Source organism: Poecilia reticulata, linkage group LG21, assembly GCF_000633615.1.
Source record: "Poecilia reticulata strain Guanapo linkage group LG21, Guppy_female_1.0+MT, whole genome shotgun sequence".
Classification (NCBI taxonomy): Eukaryota; Metazoa; Chordata; class Actinopteri; order Cyprinodontiformes; family Poeciliidae; genus Poecilia; species Poecilia reticulata.
This window is the reverse complement of record NC_024351.1, coordinates 21,345,044-21,364,363: the sequence shown is the minus strand read 5'-3', so window position 1 is coordinate 21,364,363 and position 19,320 is coordinate 21,345,044. Positions and strand designations below refer to the sequence as shown.

At 41.9% G+C, this 19,320-nt stretch overlaps 1 protein-coding gene across 6 annotated transcripts in view; it reads right to left on the bottom strand.

Moving 5' to 3' along the window:
• disp1 (dispatched homolog 1 (Drosophila)) overlaps positions 1-19,320 on the bottom strand; it is an 85,331-nt gene that overhangs the window by 24,501 nt on the left and 41,510 nt on the right. The window contains exon 5 of one of the 6 annotated variants that reach the window (XM_017302282.1): positions 3,381-3,444. The exons of 4 other annotated variants lie outside the window; for them this stretch is intronic. The gene's annotated coding sequence lies outside the window, so the exon portion shown is untranslated. Of the gene's footprint in view, positions 1-3,380; positions 3,800-19,320 lie in introns of those variants that run through there. One more of the 6 variants, XM_008398143.2, reaches the window with a different exon arrangement.

Genomic DNA, 19,320 nt, shown 5'->3' with positions numbered 1-19,320 from the left:
TATATATAAGTTTTAATGAATTACAATCAACTTTGAAACCAATACTGAGCCATGTGGAACACCGCCACTTAGTCTTAAACTGTGATCTGGTTGTTGCTTTTTGCATTCGTAAGTCTGCCATTTAAAACCAACTTCAAAAGTAATTTGTAATGCAATACCCTTACAAACTGGAGTTTTTCCCCACATTTTAAGAAGCAGTGGAAGAGCATTTAAACAAAACAAACACCCCCACAGGGTTTTATTGTAACCATCAACAAGTAGATAATGTCTAACAAGCTATGTTGTACTTGTTCTCAAAGAATCTTTTGAAAATTTTGAGACCACACTGATCAAGCTGCTGTGATGTGACATTTAATGAGCCTTACAACTCCACTTCGTTACATTTAGCTTAGCCAGCCGGGTCTTATTAAGCAGAAATGTGGCCGTTGTCTCTCTGACTTTCCATTTGTTGAGTTTTTGCTCTGTTGATTGGTGGTGACTTGGCATTTGGACTTGATTTGCTCTACAAATTGCCAAGACTGGAGCACATCTGGTCTCACCACAGCTGAGTGGATGACAAATAACCATTATGGTTTATAAATTACCACATATACATTGTACTATCAGTCATGCTGGGCCCAAATATGTTGAATTTTAGGTAACTACACTGAACTGATGTATTTTATAGCGTTTTATACCACTGCTGCCAGAGGGCATTTGTACTAGTTATAACTAAAATAGCCCAAAGAACAACAATGCTCATTCTATGACTTATGTTTTCATTCATTTATAATTTACATTTCTATTGTTTTTTTTTTTTTTACAAGAGGGTTACAAACAGATACAAAAAAAAATTAATTCAATTTGTGAAGCTGTTTAGAATAATAATATAAGAAAGCAGCTGTGTTGGCTTCTAACTGGAAGCTGATGACGTGGAAAAGACTTCAGTTGATGCAGATGTTTCACTGAAAGTAGCATCCTGATGTGTCCATCGAGAGTCAAATATGACTTATGTTGTCATGATCTTAATCTCTGTCAAAAAACAGAATTTATGTTTTGTTTTTTGTAAATATTTTAGAGCATTTTTAAAGGAATTCAGAGTTTTTCTTGACATGCTTGCATATTTAACCATTCAATACATGTGCACACACTGGCTTTTATTTCTCCCAGAACCTTGACCTCCAGAAACATTTCTTTTGCGATAAAATAGATGTGCTTGCATTTGAGCGGCAAGCGATACTTCACATAACGTCCGCCATTCCCGTCCGACACGCGACACATGCGAGCTATGAGCTCTGTGATACCTCAATGTGAGCGAGTGCGAAATACGAGAACGGGAGTCCAGTGGGGTCAGAGGTGGGCTTGGAGGGCAAGGTTTTGGAAAAGAGGCGGAGATGGGGAATAACTTGGGAGCCTGGAGAGCTACAAATACACAGAGTGAAACCAAGATGAAGTCATTCGCTTTGGTTCTGTTGATGTCAAAAGCTTGGACTGATTTTAAAAGCTAGCCTGATGCACAAGCATCTTAAAGCTTAAAGTATAAAAAGAAAATATTTTAATAACTTTGTAACAAAGTCTGCTTTCTCGGCCTCAGATCTTTGTAAATGCCAGTAGAGGCATTAACAGGCAGGTGAGACATCTTGGACTGACTGGATAGAATCAGTCTTGAGTCTAAAAACTAAGGAGCTGAGTCGTACCGGAACAAAAACAACTCTAGGTTGAATTTCAAAAATGGCATGTGAAGATTTTTTTTAATTGCATTATGAAAGAGATTTGTTGTCTTCACTAAGAGTTTAGAAATATTACAAGTTGATGAAAAATTTGTGACTGGTCAGCAACTAAAAATCCCATCTACTTCCCACACAGCGGTTGCAACATATAAAAGCACTGATGACTTGCACTGCAAACACTCTTCAGTGTGCAAGTTTACACTGCAGGAAGAAGACTAGAGGTTAGAAGTATTTGAGTTCTAGTATTTTATAACACTATAAACATTTTGTGAATACTATAACAAAGAATATTTGAAATATTGAATGTCGTTTGTTTTTTTTTGCTTTTAGTTCTTACAGATAATGAACAGGTAAAAAAAAATATATAAAATGGATCACCAGGAATGGACCATAAAACATCAGATTTCCAGATTTATTGTGCTAAGATGCTTGAAAATGTAATTTACTAGCATGTTTTTACGATAAAAAAAGGATAAAATGGACCACATAAACCAATCACAAAATGGGGTTGGTTAACATGGAGGGAAATTAATACTTGATCAGATTTCATAATAACAGCAATAATCTTTCTATAATGACAATAAAGATTATTATTATTATTGATATATACTACTATATCAAAGTATCGATTGAACCCACGTTTTCCAAAAACCAGCCACTTCTTGAATAAAAACACACAGTCAGAGGAATTATTTCACTACTTTCACAAGCCCAAAACACCAATTTGTAACATGATTCCCGGTGCAAGTTGGTTTGGAACAACGAAGGTGATAAAGTGTTCCTTCTGCTGTCTTTCATGTCAACTTCATGATTACGGGGTGTGAGAGAGATGCTGAGACCTAGGGCAGCAGCATAAAGGCAAAGCAAAGCATCCTGCTTCCCTTTAATTAAAACTAATAGGCAGCAATTACCAGGTATCAGTCAAGAGACTGTTAATAACAACATTGCTCCTCACAATAATAACATCAACAGGAGGCACTTGCCCCCCTCCTGCCCCCATGCACAGCCGCTGTGCATGGCTTTCGGATACAGCTTTCTCTGACAGCTTTCTGTTTGTCAGGAGTGGTTTTTAGTCATATATGATCCCCTCAGGGCCCTTACTCACAGCTGGGTTGTTAAACACATAAAGTGGAGCGGCTGGCTCAAGGCTACGAGCTGAGTCTCAAGAGTTAAACAGTCGGTTTTATGAATTTAACAATGGCAAATGTTTTAAGTGATTAGCTGATTACAAATCAATGAAAATGTTCGGATTTGGCTTAGATTTTTGTCCAATTACTGATATTTCTATTTTAGATAACGTGCTCAAAATCCACGAAAGTCATTAATAGGAGTGTCTGTATGGTCGAGTGAGTTAAGTTTGCGCAAAGTAAGTCAAACTAAATTTACAGTAAGGTTGGATTATTCTCCGATGGATAAGATCAGAGAACATGGGCAATTTCAGTAACTTGTGAGAGCTAAAGGAAATCTGGCAATATGGTGTGAAAAGAGAATATAGTGAGACGTTTAGCTATTTTTTATGCTTCCAGTGACGCTCAATGAAGGACACTCATGGAACCAAAAGGGAAAAAAACTGAGCACATTTTTGGTTCAGTCCTCCTCTGGAGGAAATACAGAAGTCTGCAGAAACCGAATGCAAAGAGTAACGAGTGAATAGGGTTTCTCGTATCCTACCGTGTTTTCGTGTCTCCCGGGGCGTTGCGCTGCTTATCTCCTGTGGGCTCCGTAGCAGGCGTCGCTTCGCAAACACCAGAAATAAAAACAAGAAGAAGAAGAAGGGGGGGAAAAAGACCCCCGGTTGATTTAAAATGTCCGCGAGCGCAGTTAAACAACACAACTCGACACGGCAGCAACAAGTCCCGAGCAAAGAGGGGCTGTTTCTCATTGAAGTGTGTACTGCCAGAATGACAAACAGCCACACACACTCAGGTCCCGGCTCTGTGCTCTGCTTCTCCCCTCCGCGCGGAGGGACCTAGGCAAGAAGAGGAGAAGGCGGAGGCTGGGACTGCTCCCAGCAGCACTGATAGGACGGTCGCACCGTCTGTTTTAACCCGCTCACTGCCACGGAGGCGGCACGAGCCGACACACAAAACGCTCACGCGCCTCGTCACACACATTCAAGACAACTTGGAATGGTTACTAGGAGACCAGTCACCGAAAAATACCGGAAGACAAGTAACTCCATTGGAATACATGGGTTACTCCTCATACAGCTAATGAGGAATAGATTAATAATTATAATGGTAACATTTAAATAAATATCTTTTTTTTTTTTAAATGAAATAAGGCCAAAACGGTCTGCAGAAGTCTGGCCAAAGATTTATTACAACTTAACTTTTCCCAACTCGCTTTTACACCTTTACAATACTTGTACGCCAAAAATTTGACATATTTAGATAAGCATGAAAACGTTGCAAAAACCTGGTCTTGGATTCAAGAACTCCCAGTTACTGACACTATCTTTACTAAATAAAATACACATGCACACTCTAGAGGACCCTAATATCCAGAGGCGGTCCTAGCCTGTTTGGGCGGGTGGGAGCTATATTTCTTTAACATAGCTGCATGATGCCATTAGTTGAAAATTCAGATTATTGCTAAACTGTAATTTTTCTTCTATGACAGCAAACTGAACATCATCTCTGGTAATAAGGAAGCAGAACTAGTCTCGTCACCTTATTTAGCACCTTTGAATGTTGTTTCTGCTATTACAGTTGAACTATGAAAATACATTAAATATTTATCACTGTTCTCTCACTATTTTGCTAATGAAAAACAAAAAAATGCATGTTGTGTTGTTCACATTAATATTAATATATAGTACAATTACTACATTATCAGAAATGAAAGAAGTCATGAAATCCATTTATAGTCAATCAATTGACATTTGCCAAAGCAGCCAATCCCAGAGTGCCACTTATTTTATGCGTCTGATTGGCCGTTTCCCAAAGAGTAAAACTAAGGGAAACTGTAGATGTTAACTCCCATGGTAGGGCATACTAAGATGGTTTCTAACACATATTTGGTATGTGAACTATTAAAATATTCAGTTATAAATGTTTTTAGAGAGGGTGTTAAGTATTCATGGATTTTAGCTATTCGTCGAATTCTGGGTGTCCACTGTGTTACAAAAAGTATACTAACTACATTTGAGGCATATTTAAGACTAAGGGGCATTAGTGATTACATTGCAAAATATTAAGTAGCAAGAATAACATCTAGCACAGTTGGTAGAGCTGTTGCCTTGCAGCAAGAAGGTTCTGGGTTCGATTCCCGGCCCCAGTCCTTCTGCATGGAGTTTGCATGTTCTCCCTGTGCATGCGTGGGTTTTCGCAGGGTACTCCGGTTTCCTCCCACAGTCCAAAAACATGACTGTCAGGTTAATTGGCCTCTCCAAGTTGCCCCTACGTGTGAGTGTGTGTGTGTGTGTGTGTTTGTGTGTGTGTGTGTGTGCGTGGTTGTGTGTCTCTGTGTTGCCCTGCGACAGACTGGCGACCTGTCCAGGGTGTACCCCGCCTCTCGCCCCGGTACGCTAGCTGGAGATAGGCACCAGCAACCCTCCCAACACCACTGAGGGACAAGGGTGTAAGAAAATGGATGGATGAATAACATCAGTTATTTATAGTACTTTTAAAAGACAAATAATGGCTTTCATTAACCTTTCTTGAAGAGACAGTTAACAGTCTTTAATTATCTGACACTCAACCACATAACTCTTTGAAAGGGACGCACCCAGGCTTGACACATCAGCTTACTGTAATTACAGATGACTGACTGGATATGTTGGCTTCTTCTCAGTTCAGTTTAATAGCTACTTTAATGCTGTCTACCGCATATCTTCAGGAGGAAGAAGAAAGATGATCAGAGTTGACTGGAAGATAGATGAAGCTAAATGAACAACAATCCAGGATGAAAACCTGCTTATTCCCAAACCCTAACGGACCCAAGTCTTAGTAAATTAGCATCAGCGGTATTCTCCACATGTGCAGAGCTTGTAAAGGACAAAATACTTGCTGCTTGCAACTGCAGTAAGAAGTGGCTCAACAAAGTAAAGACTCAAGGAGGCTGAAATCAAACGTATGTCACATTTGTCCAGCGAGATATTTCCGGTCGAGAGGCGGGGTACATCCTGGACAGGTCGCCAGTGACGTGATGAAAAACTCAAAAAAGTACGTCGGTTTTACATAATGCTGCCCCTTTAATGTTGATAACCATGTATCATTTTACTTCACATTTGTCCACTACTTTGTGTCTTATCACATAGAATCGCAGAATTGCAATCTTTACAGTTCATCAAAGGCTTTTGATACCAAAAGGGAAAAAAACAACAAAAAAACAGTTGAGCCAAAGTTTAAAAATGCATTCAGGTTGTGCTCAGCGGGGGAGATGGGTTTATCTCAGGGAATGCTGGGAAGACGGAGGGCAGTACCTGGCTTTAATTTTAGCTGTCCGCCACAATTAGGACACAGTTCATATAGCAAGTGTAATCATCTGCAGTAGTGAGGCGCTTGTTCACAGCTGGCCCCGAGGCCAGTTAAAGCCTAAGCCACGCAGCGCTTTGTAGTTGATTGGAATAATAATAACCTGGTAGTAATAGGTTGTACAGGGTTCAGCGTGTTGGACTGCGCCTCCATTTCATCTGACGGCAGATAAAACACAAACGCATTTAAGCTGCAACGCCAGCGTCCGGCTATTTATCCTCTACGTTTAAACATGGCGTTAAAAAAACGTACTACAGAAGCTCAACTTCAGTGGAGCAGGGCTGAGGTCTACCCACATGGAACTAAAGGAGGGACTACATCAAAGGACGCGCACTGTACCAGGAAGGATGGAGGCCCTGGTGAAAGCAGAACGGCCCCCRAAAAGATTGCACACAACTCATCAAAGTGACAGGTTTAGCGGACAGAAAAAAAARRAAAAAAAGAGAGCAAAAGACRAGGGTTTAAGGGAGGGAGAGAGGGCAGAGGAGGACGGAATGCCTCTGAACTGTTTAAGGCTTTGGCAGGAGATGTCAGAAATAATCTAACGGCTTTCCAATTTTGCTTTCAGATCATTTCACCCCTGCTCTGTCTCCCAATAACAATCAATTCCCTTTCACTGTCGGTCTTTGAACTGAAGAACGCAGAGCGGACGTGCGCCCCCCAAAACTGAAAACTTGTTGTTTTCAATTAGGAAAGAGGAGAAGAGAAAAGGCCGTAAAACCTCAAACAGCTGCGAGAAGAAAGAAAAACGAGAGAGGAATAATAATAATAATAATAATAATTTTAAAAAAAAATGTAAACCCTCTGGAAGGCGTTGTTCTGTTAGCTTAGACATGATCTGACTTGTGTGATTTGCAAAAACATGAGCAAAGAGATAATAAAGCATTAAGATGATGGGCCTTAATGCGCACAGACATATATGAAGAAAGGGGGTGGGTAATCCTAGAAGGCCCTTGAGCATTGCAGCTACCCCTACGTGCAATAATATCTGGTTATTATAAGAATGAAAGTAATGGAAGGAATATTGAAAAGGTTAAAGGGGTGCATTGATAAAAAAAAGAAGGTGTTTAAGTGAGGGCGAAAAAAAGGCCAAGCACGAATGTCTCACTTCGCACTGGCTTCCAAGTGTCTGAGTTTCTGAAACCCAATCTCGCCGACACCTCGGCTGTGAGGATGGATATCTCTCACCTGATTAGCGCTGTGGCCCCTGACCATGTCCGGAAGGAGCCAAAGAGCCTGAGGAGTGACTGAAAGCCGAGTGGGAGCTGATGCCTGCTAAACTCCCGCTACCAGCCATGACACTAGGCTCTGCTTCATTTAATCCTCTCCTCTTTCCTATATGCTGCCAAGGTTAACGTTTCACTGCATATAAGATGCAGAGGGGAAGCCCTAATTTAGCACCAGAACCATCTGGCTCAAACATCTGTACATGTTCTGGGTTAGCTGACAGGTGATCTTCCTGGGAAGCTTGAATGTTTTTTTTTTGGAAAGCGTCCAAATGACGCCTGGCGCTCCGGTTCGACATGCATGTGAGTAAAGTCTGCCTCTCTAGATAAAGATGTTCTTTGAAGGTTATCTGTGATGGCCTTTAAAGTGGCTACATGCAGGTGTTCTAGTTTAAAGTCTTATCTTGGTTTGTACCTTCAGAGTCTTGGTTTGACCTCAGTCCGACATCTGGACTCTCAGCTTTCATCATTCCTCTGATAAAATACATGCTTTAATTATTTGTTATGATCAAATAAGAAGACACACAATTAATATCTTAAAGTGGCAGTATTATGTATTTTTAAGGGACACAGTGCCATTTTAGAGCACAATCAAGTAACTATGCTATATCAAATATGACTTAAAACAAATCTGACTTTGAAATTTAACTCCCTGAAATTGGGTCTCTGTCTCTCTAAAAACTCCTGCTGTTTCTGAAATTCTGCTTTCAAGAAGTTATCACAATATGGCAGTAACAAGGCTTCTGTGAGGCTTGGTGTAGCTCCAAGGAGTTGCTTTGTCCTTGAAGGCGGGGCTAGGTCCACCCAGGTGTTTTGCACAGCTGAGTGGTTGCCATGGAGATTAAATTATTTCTCAAACAAGCATGAATAAATTCAAGTTTTTGATGAGGGAATAACATCATAACATGACGTAAAGCTCAAAAAAGTTGATTTTACATAATACTTCCCCTTTAAGAACAAGTTATTTAGATTTTACTTCCATGTGAAACTCTCAGTTCAGTCATTTTGGCTTCAGCTTTCGCTGCTACTGATGGCGTGCCTCTGAAATAAAAGAATAAAACAGATTCAAACTTATAAGATAGAAATATGTAGAGATGTAACCCCAGTGTAGACCATGTATGCATGAGGATAAGTTCAAGTTGGAGCTATGAACATGACATCTTGATATAAGATGATTTATTTATCTATTGACGTATTAGATGTCCCAAAGACCAGACTGAAGCACTGGGGTGACTGGACCTTTTCAGTGGGAGCAACTAGACTCTGGACCAAACTCCCTGTACAAACAAAAAATAAACAAAAAAACATACAGTGTAGTGAAAATATTCCTAAAAGTAATCCCCCCTCCAATCGACACCTATTTTTAATCACTCATTAGAGACATTTGGCTAAAGGGAGTTTAAATCAGAAGCAAACATTTTTCTGAACAGTAAAGGTCCTAACAGGATCACTGGGGGCCATCCTCCAATGGCAGCCAGAATCTGGCGGTGGGTTGTTTGACAGGAAATAATAGGGGCATAGGTTTTCATGCATATCTGATGCTGCTGATGTATGCTCCCCTGTAGGAAGTTGCCTCTGGTGCTTGGGTGTCAAGAGTTGTGATAGATGTCCATGCACATGTGTTGTGCTTTACTAAATGATTGCAAAACTTCTCTTAGCAACCTCTCGAACTTGATCCAAGGAGACATTTATGTCCCAGCCAGAGCCGACCAGTTTGAAAGGTGTTTTTAACTCTATTGGTTTATCCCCATCTCCCCTGGATTTTACTTTTCTTCGTTTTATTACGCTATCCAAAAATAAAGCCATGTGCAATTCCACACATTCTTGGCTGAGGTTTTCACCTGTCAACCAAACACGCATGTTCTGAGCTGTCAGTCAACACCTGGGAGAAGAATGTTGAGAGGAAGGTGAAGCAAAGATTCCCCGCTGATTTGTTTTAGTTCAGGTCAGTTGCTTTCACTTATTTCATGTATCGTCTGTTTTTATTTGTCAGTGCCATGTCTTGAGATGCTTCRAAACTCTGACGGCTACAGATGACATAGAAGCTCACCAGCTCAATGAAGATACCCATGCAAACACTGRAAAAACACAGAGCAATGAGCTTACAGTACAGGACAGCACAGTATGCTGAAGAGAAATTTCCCCTGCTTCCTGTATCTCGCCTGATTTCATCTTCCTCTTACTGCACCCAGATGAAGAGGCGGAAAGTAAATGAAACCAGTGGTGCTGAACTGTTGGTAACAGAGTTAATGGTACCAGGGAACGACGCTGGTCCCATGTCAAACAGATTTGGTTGCCGCTTATCACTAGCGATGCAGTTTTACAGCTATTATGTCCCTTCTACCACCATTCAGCCACATGTTCCCTCATTGATATATCATACAAGTTTCAATATTTTCGAATCTCATCTCAGATGCTTTTCAAAATTTGAGTCCATTTCGTTCACAAGATGGCGCAAACTCTCAACCGTATTAGTTTGGTGTCGAATACAAAACAGTTCCGTGTGAACACGGTTTCCCACTGAGCAGTTAATCTATTTGTAACAAAGAGGAGATTTTTACTTTGTAAAGGGGGAAAAAATCCTTTTCAGTCACTTCTCATCCMTTCTCCTTCTCATTAGCCCAATTTTGTGTATTACACACCAGGCACAGAAAGAGGGGCCCCACCAAGGCCAGCATTCATCCAAGAACCCCCACTGTAGACAACTCCACTGGCCAGAACGACCCAATAACGCTTTGTATAAAATTGACCATCTGTGTATTATAATTCAAGGCATACAGTAATTAAAAAAAGTGTAAACCTTATTTTATAGCCAGACTGAGAGCCCCGCAGGGTTTTGCAAATGCATGCAGAATCAATACTTGCAACAACAAAAAAAAAACCTGCTTGGCACATGAACAAGCCAGCATTTGGAAATTAGAAACAGAGGCCAGCTGTTTCACTCCTGTTGCTTTAGCGCATTAAAATATGTACACTTCTGGCTCGGTTCAGTCTTCTAATTAAGTCTGTTTTTCTTTAGGATCCCACATGATGTTAGAAGATTTAGAGGCTCTTTTGTCCTTCTTTAACATCGGACACCCTCTGCCTTTATCCCCCAGAACCCTTCCATCTCTCACTCTTCTCTCCTTTCCAAAAGCAGAGGAACTTCCTTGCCTGGAAAACGACGCAGTTCAATCGAAACTCTTAAGTCTGAAGGCAAGGACTGGGGTGGAGTCAGGATGAGAAAGTAAAGATTTAAGTGAGGAGTGGTATGAAAACAGAGTTCTTCTGTGGTAGAAGGGAAGCAGAGGCCTGTAAATGAGGAGGGTCTTCAGAACGGAACAAGGACATCTTTAAGTGCTACAAAAGACTCTTAGTTTGATCTGAAAGAGGGAAAAAAAAAAGAATTGACATGAAAGTCTATGTAGGAGGAATTTCACAGACAGATGTTTTGTGCGTGTGAAATATCATAAGAGAGAGGAGCAAAGTTAGCGTTTGCTCTTCAGGAAGAGAGCAGCCTAGTGAGCTGCGCAATCATCTAAAGTGAGGGTGCTTTCAACTTTACAGGCAGGAAAGCAAAGTTTAATGTTGAACACCTAACAGAGGAGAGCTAACAGTTAACATGATGCTGAAAGAAAACTGTGATCAAACCTGGAAGATAGCAGCCGTGTGTCAAATTTCTCCAGGAGGAGTCTCAGAGGGAAATCTGGACTTTTTTTCCTTCTTTTCCATGGCTGAAATTACTGGAGGTGTGAGATAACATCTCTGTGCCTAAAACTTTTTGGCTGTCAAAAATACAGATGCGGGAGGGAAAGAGAGAGTGACGCTGCAACAAAGAAGGATGGATGAGGGTATGGGAAGGACATGGGAGGGAAAAAAAGAAAAGAAAAACCTCTCTGTGATTCTAGAAATGCAAACTCAGGGTTCTGTAGATGGAAGTGTCACTAAAGTGTCGTCAAAGTAAGCAGCCCATCAACAAACTTCCTTCACACTCAGGCCCCTCTGCAGTACTTAACCCTGTCTCAGAGGATCTTCACRATCCAGACATAAACCCACAGATGAAATTCTTTTTGACTAAATATGATGCTCCAATGTGTTCATTTCTCTGTTTTCCATCAAACCCTCATTTATTGTCAACAGGAGGGACTTCAGCGTAGTTATTAGCTTTGTCTCATCCCAAAAGCATCACAGAACTGTGCTGCAACAGACATTTTTAATATCAACCATCTGTTCTCATTCCTGCTGGTGTCTTATTTGGCCCAGATGCAAACACACCAAACAACTAAAGAAGATTATGTGGGATAAACGCGTACACCTCTGCAATTGTCATTTCAGCTATACGCTATGAATTCGGCATGCTTTGATAGCCGAATTCATGRCTACTAACTGGCCATGAATTCAGCCACTAATTGGCTGATTTATTATCTGTTAACATGCAATGCTGGATAGTCTATAATGATGCTAATTTCAGGTGTCTGCTAACCTGGTCGCAACCAGACTTCGCTTGGCTTTGTACAGAGCGCCTGGACCCTCAGCTGTTGAGAAATGATTGCTTCCTGGAGGATTGGGCAATGTTGGGGTTTTACCAAATCGCTAATATTTGGCCGTGACGTATGTAATCTGCCAGTCCAACAATTCATAGCTTACCAGAAATKATCTGTGCTGTAAATAACCATCTCGTACCATGAAGAGAAAAGTGGTTGTTAATGTTAATTCAATATTTGGAAGCATGGCCAACATGGGCCGAACAATTTTGTTTGCTTCCTCCGCTGTCACTGCTAAAACTACAGACAGACTACAATCCAAAACTGCGCAGAAAGTTGACGTCATTGTTCATAGGAATTCTACTGGAGGAATCAATGGGAGAAAAAGCCCAGACAAAGCTGCGAAGTGAGATTAGAATCAAATAGAATTGCACAGGAAGCCAATGGTCAGGCTAGATATCTGCAGGACAGCACAGGTTTCAGGTTAATTACAGGGTCACTTAGCAATATTTTAAAGACTATATGTCATTTCACAAAACAATTCAATCTTATAGGCGCAAAGTTCCATTTGGTCACTGGAAAGGGGGCTTCATGGATGCAGAGCAGAGAGAGATTAAGGAAGTTTAAACCATCTCTTCCATCAATCATAAAGGGTAGGGATCGTATCCACGACTACGACATCTCTCTGCCCGACTTTATAACCACGCGGCCAGGCAGAGATTTAAAGAGGAGCGGCAAAAGCTAATGAGGTGGATTAGCTGTGCTTGCCAACAACTGATTGTGTCCTTGGGGAATTTTGTCAGTGCTACTCGGAAATCAAGCTGTTGGCATGTCATCACAATCATGAGATTACCTACAAAACAATCATCCCCTATGACTCTTTGAAGATACTTGGATGTTATGAGCTTCATTTTTGAAGTGAATTGAATTGTTTTCAATATACTAAAGATACATYTGAATACGGCTCCGTAGTCAAATACATGTTCAGTTAAAGAAGATGAAGATTCTTGTCAAAATTTCAACCACAGACAACAAAATTGAATTAGTAACACTATGCAAAGCAGAAGACTTGCAGCTAATAAATGATGGCAAAAACAATAATAATGAAAAACTGATCTGCTCTTTCAGCTTGTCTACGCTGCTGAACCTCGTTGTTTTACAGCCTGGTCCCTCTCACTGAGCAGTGGGCACAGCGCTCTGCTATGAGAACAAGAGCCTTGGCAAACCGGCACAGCCGCTGGAAGACAAAGCTGCTGGCGCCAAGGCAAACACAGTGACTTCATCCTGTGTCATCTCACTGAAGGACAAGTGGGCTCTTTGGAGGGTCCCTGTGGGAGGGTGAGAGGGTGGCAGGACTGGGTAAAACTACAAGAGCTGTCCTGCTTCCCATCAATCTGACGGGTACAAGAAGGGTAGAGGAAAAAAAAGAAAAAAAAGTTCTCAGAAAACACGCTTTACAAGTTAGTACTGATAAACTAAATGATCTAATTGGTCTAAATAAAGTAAGAAGGAAAAAAAAAAGGAGATAAGCTAATATTGTCCGTTTGCATATAATGCATTAATCCATGTAATCCGGGTTATGCATGTGCATGCCTGTGTGGAGCAGGAGATGGGATGTCTCTGTTTCCGGGGAGCGTTGAGCTCAGGGCACTTGGAGCCCTTCCTGCTCCCCGTGAAGAGGTCTGCACCAGAGGGGCGAGAGTCAGGGCCTCTGCAGCTGCTTTTTTCTCTCTGTGTCTCACACTCCTACACACATGCACACTTGACAGTTTATCATGGTACTCGTTTCAAGTCTCTCTAGGAGGGTCTGTATCCCGTCTTGCGTCTTGAATTTTCACGGTCCGAGCTAATGAGATGACCCGAAGGAAAAAGATGAATAAAATCTGACAAATTATGTATGAACAGTCACAGACTTAAGATGAGCAAGTTTACAACGCAAGTCATAACACAGAAAGACATGTTGAAAATACGGACTGATTTTACACGATTGTGCACTACTTTGTGTTCTATCATGTAAAATCTCAATAAAATCCATGGAAGTTGGTGTTTCTGTCATGGCGCCTCGAATGAATAAGTGACACAGTTGCAAAGGGTTAATAGTTTGAGTCATGCAGAAGTGATTTGACTGTTTCCATAGCAACGATCAGAAGCAAGACGAATTCCCCCAGAACTACAGAGACTCATTGTAGTTATGACCTCATCTATGACATAGATCAAAGAACATCTGAGGTTATGAATGCTTGGTTCTCAAAACAAGAGGTTATATACAAGCAGCTCTTTGACCCTTAGCAAGGTGTTTTACAAGGATTTTAAAAATGGAACAGGTCGCAGCCACCATGTTTTTTCCCCCTGACTTTTGGCGCTGGATATTTGATCACCACAGGAGTGAGGAAAGTTATTAACAAGCTGCTTCCTGGAATCACTTTTGAAATTAGTTATAAGGACGAGCCCACTGAGTATGATKAGTTTGATGCTTATCTTTTCAATCCTTCCACAACTGGGAAGCAAACTTCTCTGACCGGGTAAGGAACATTTCTGACAAACTACTTTCTGGAAGCGATTTATAAAAAGTAGTTCTCAGGACGAGTGCACTTTCTCTCGGTATGATTTTTTTCTATGCTTTTCATTTTGATGCTTCCCCGGCTGGGGAAGTTTACTGTGAAAAGGCGACAGCTGAGTTTGAATACTCAACTTCTCCTTTGATGAAAACGGCTTTAGAAGACAGGACCCCTGAAGAGACCACTGTCCAGGTAATGATTTTCCCAATCTCCCCAAAGAACAAACATGGATAAAGGGATGGATGGATATGTTAATGAACAGTGAAAAAACTTGCGTAAAGTGTAAGGGAGTTGTAATTACAACTGTCCATCCATTTCATCCATTTATTTTCTTCCTCTTGGGTCGGGTTGCAGAGGTAGCAGCTTAAGAAGGGAGGTCCAGACTTCCCTCTACCCAGCCACTTGTTCCATGTCCTCTGGGTGAATTCCAAGGCGTTCCCAGGCCAGCCGAGAGACATAGTCCCTCCAGCGTGTCCTGGGTCTTCCCAGGGTTCTCCTCCTGGTGGGACGTGCCCAGAACAACTCACCAGGCAGACGTCCAGAAGGTATCCTAACTAGATGCCTGAGCCACCTCAACTGGCTCCTCATGACGTGAGGAGCAGTGGCTCTACTCTGATGTGCGCAGTTGGTCTTACCTCGACGCATGGCTCCGGTTCTGGAACAAGTCTCCTGGAGAGGGGCTGGACATACTTCCACTCTGGAGTTGCCCATGGTGAGAGGCGCCAGGCAGGAGTGGGCATACTTRTTGCCCCCCATCTYGGCGCCTGTACGTTGGGGTTTACCCCGGTGAACGAAAGGGTAGCCTCCCTCCGCCTACAGGTGGGGGGACGTGTTCTGACTGTTGTCTGTGCTTACAGGCCGAACGACAGTTCAGATTACCCACCCTTCTTGGAGTCCTTGGAGGGGGTACTGGAGAGTGCCTCTCTTGGGGACTCCCTTGTTCTGCTGAGGGGCTTCAACGCTCCCATGGGCAATGACAGTGAGACCTGGAGGGGCGTGGTTGGGAGGAACTGCCCCCCTGATCTGAACTCGAGTGGTGTTCTGTTGTTGGACTTCTGTGCTCGTCACAGATTCTCCATAACAAACACCATGTTCAGGCATAAGGGTGTCAATATGTGCACTGGGCACCAGGACACCCTAGGCCGCAGTTCGATAATCGACTTTGTCATCGTTTCGTTGGATCTGCAGCCGTATGTCTTGGACACTCGGGTGAAGTGAGGTGCGCAGCTGTTCACTGACGCTTCACTGCAGCGTCTAGGTCCAGTCTGTTGTCCACATGAACACTGAAGTGTTTATATTCTTCAACCACCTCCACTTCTTCTCCCATGATGGAAATGGAGTTTGATTTGATCCTGTTCCTCCTGAAATCAACAATCACCTCCTTTGTTCTCTGGTGCTCGGGCTTCCTGGCCACAGTCTGAATTCATTACTGTTAGGTCAACTGGTCTCTAAATTCTCCTTAGATGTCACTAAAAAAAGATGTCACTAAAAAATTAATTTCATGAAGAAAATATAAAAAAACAAACAGGCCAGCATCATGACCTGTTTGTTCTGAAGATTGTGCAGCTTCCACTTCGCCTCCTCATTCTGACTCTCATACTGATAGGAGGAACTGCAGAGCTCTGTTAAAGCCACATCTTCTGAAGTTAGGATTCCAGAGGAATCACCTCAAACCAGACGTTGGATTGGATTTTATTTCAATGTCATTTGTGAATGTTAGATCCTCATTTTCAACAGTGAAGCTATAAAGATTGAAACATTTTATTTTGGAGAAAATCTCATCAACATTAATATTTCCACTAAATAACAGGCAAAAAAACTAGTCTGAGGAAAAGCCTCTCAGGCTCTGAGCTCAAAGCGAGATGCTAGAGAGCAACAAACAATTTTTCTTTTAAATTAGACAATTTAATTTCACATAAGTATCGTGGTAGAGACCATTTGTATGTTTAATGCTTAATGAAACATATTTACCGTGTTTGATGTTTGCTGTGAATGACGTATACTCACAGACGAACGAGATAATTAGTCCAAGTATGTTGTTTATTGAACGTTCAGAAACTACAGCCTGTAATGCGCCACAGCAAAGGTAAACAAAGTTAAAATAACTCAAACAGGTGATCAAATCAAAACCATTTGCACCTTTTTACGCTCTCTCTCTGTCATTTAAGCACACCCGTTGCCATGGCAACCGCCACAAGCCGAGCTCTTCAAGCCGAGCACAGGCTATGTTAAAACATTTAGTCCGTTACATATCAGGTTTTCAGACTTGATATTTATTTTGCTATTATTAATAAGCGCTCTCCTGAACACAGCGGTGGTTGATTAGTTAATTTTAAACTCCTGCTCTGCTAGTTATTTTGGTAATGGAACCGAAACGCACAGAATTGCGCAACACCTTGTTGAAACAATAATTACTGAGATTATTATTGTTGTTGGGTCATTAATTTGAACATGTTTTGTTGATTTTTTTGTTGTTCTTTAATAAAGTTATGAACTTTTTGATAAGGAGCCAGAGGAGGACGTGCTGGTCTCAGCGTCCTGGCGGCATTCAGTTTGTCACTTAATGCCGAGATTGACTCAAAACCTTCCGCAAATCGACAAATTATTGCAACCCTGCTCGAACAAAGCACGAACAGTTCAGAAACAATCTGAAATGGGGGAAAAAACTATTAACTGATTAAGTCGTGTTTTAGACTGTTCTTGAAAAACTAATCAGTCACGGTTGATTAGTGGGTGCACTCACGGCTGCACAGTGAACCCATTGATTTTTTACAGCGGACAGCCGCTCCCCTCTCTTACAGGTACTGCGTACCCCCGCTAAATCTTTTAGGGGTACGCAGTACCCGACCATACCTGCCTACTTTCACCCCTGGGTGTACCCCAAGGTTCACACCTGGAACCCCCCCTATTTAATATTAACAAGCTCCCGCTGGCATGTTAATATTAAATTAGCCACCATACGTACGCAGATAAAACACAGCTCTACATTATTATGTCACCAGGTTACACTGAACCCATCCATGTACTAAACAGATGCTTAGAACAAAAAAAATGTGTGAGTGTGCTACAACTTTCTCCAGCTAAACAGAAACAAAACTGAACAATCAAGACTCAGCACCTATCTGCTCACTCCAATTTTGGCTGATAGATTTTTTTTTCCATCTGAAAAGTCCCTAAATATAGTGACAATCCTGTGGTAGAGCCAAGTTGGCACCAGTGGGGTGATTATTGGTAACCATGAATATGCAGACATGCCCCGTCAGTCAACTCTCTCCCGGTGTAGAGAAATCAGACTGATTTTCAGACCTTTGTTGAGGTGGATAATAGGGGTGGGCGATATAGACTTAGAATTTTATCATGTCACCTAAAAACAGTCACCTGTGTTGTGCAGGTGACTGCACAACACAGAATTCACAGCTCCACAAACCCAACGTTGCTCTTGGAAAAACTCTTCCCGTTTGAAATAAGCTTCCTCAGGACACCACATACTTTAAGACGTGTAACGTATATCACTAAGCTGCATATGAACACTTCATTTAAATCATTTGAATTTACTGATATTTATTGATGCTTTTGTGGAAAAAACAGTGGAGAAAATAGAAAAATTTTATTTTAGTTTTTTTTTAAATCATGAACTAGAATTTATTGTGGCAACGATAAATCAAAAATCTTATGATATGAAACTTAAGATAAACAATAAATGCCGTGATAATTGCCCACGCCTCGTAGACAAGCTCTGTGGACAAGATCTTTGTCATGCAAGTGCCAGATAATTTATGAGCTCCCAAAGCAAATCTCGACCGATATATCGGTGCTCCAATACATTCAAGCAGCTACCTAAACCCAACATCTCTAGGAAGAGCTGAGCTGCCCGACTCTCTCAGGATCACTTTCTTATATTAATTCATCTTTTTTGTCAGGCTACGGCGTACAGTAGCGCTCAGAATGTTGAGCGTGCACAGTCCTGACGAGTGTGCGTATGTCAGACTGTTTGTGTCAGGTCTGGTGTTGAGTGTCTGTTAGAGTACCAGCAGCCTGTAATAGAGACGCGGTGGGAAAGCAGCAGGTCTGACAACAGTGGGGCTCCATGATGAATGTAGGCTCTGACAAATGGATCCCAGAAACGCTCCCCATGTACGAGCCGCTGCCTCTTCCGGACACACAAAGACGCACATTGTGTTTGGTCCAGCGCAGCGGACGGACTGCGAGGCTGCGAAATGAGGGCGAGTGAAGAAGGTACGAGAGCAGCGGGAAATCTTTCTGATCAAAAGTGCCAGCTTTAAGAGGGGGAGGGGGGGCGGGAAGAAAAAAAGCAAACTGTACTGAAACTATAGCAGTGCCCCTTTCTCCCTTTGACAGCTCATCCACTTTACACAACATCTGACCCCCCCTCTGCAGCCGCTGAGCCTCGACGACCAAAAACAAGCTGATACAGTATCATAGGGGGGAAGAAAGGGCCAACAGGTGGTTCTCTGTGTGTCGATGTGTGTGTGTGTTGGGGGGGGGGTGTGCGTGCGTGCGTGCGTGTGTGTGTGTGTATACAGTTGTGAGGCTGTGCAGGTGTGTGCTTGTCCGCACATGCAGAGCAGAAATGATAGACAAATCAGGGTGCATTTACCTGTGACTCTGCCCCCCCATCCTTTCTCCCTTATGCGTGAAAACAAGTCGTTATTATAGCATGTTTAATGGTGGGCTCGGCTTTTTTGGCTCCACACAGAACCAATAATGGTGAAAATAAGGGGGAAAAACTTGTACAGTTTCCTTCCACCTGTGTGCACTTTAACAGTCTCTGTATGTCCATAAATATTTATAAACAGTGCAAAATTGTTCTGGCAGCAAATTACTGGGGGGAAAAAAAGTAATAAAAAAAAAGTGTGTGTGTATAT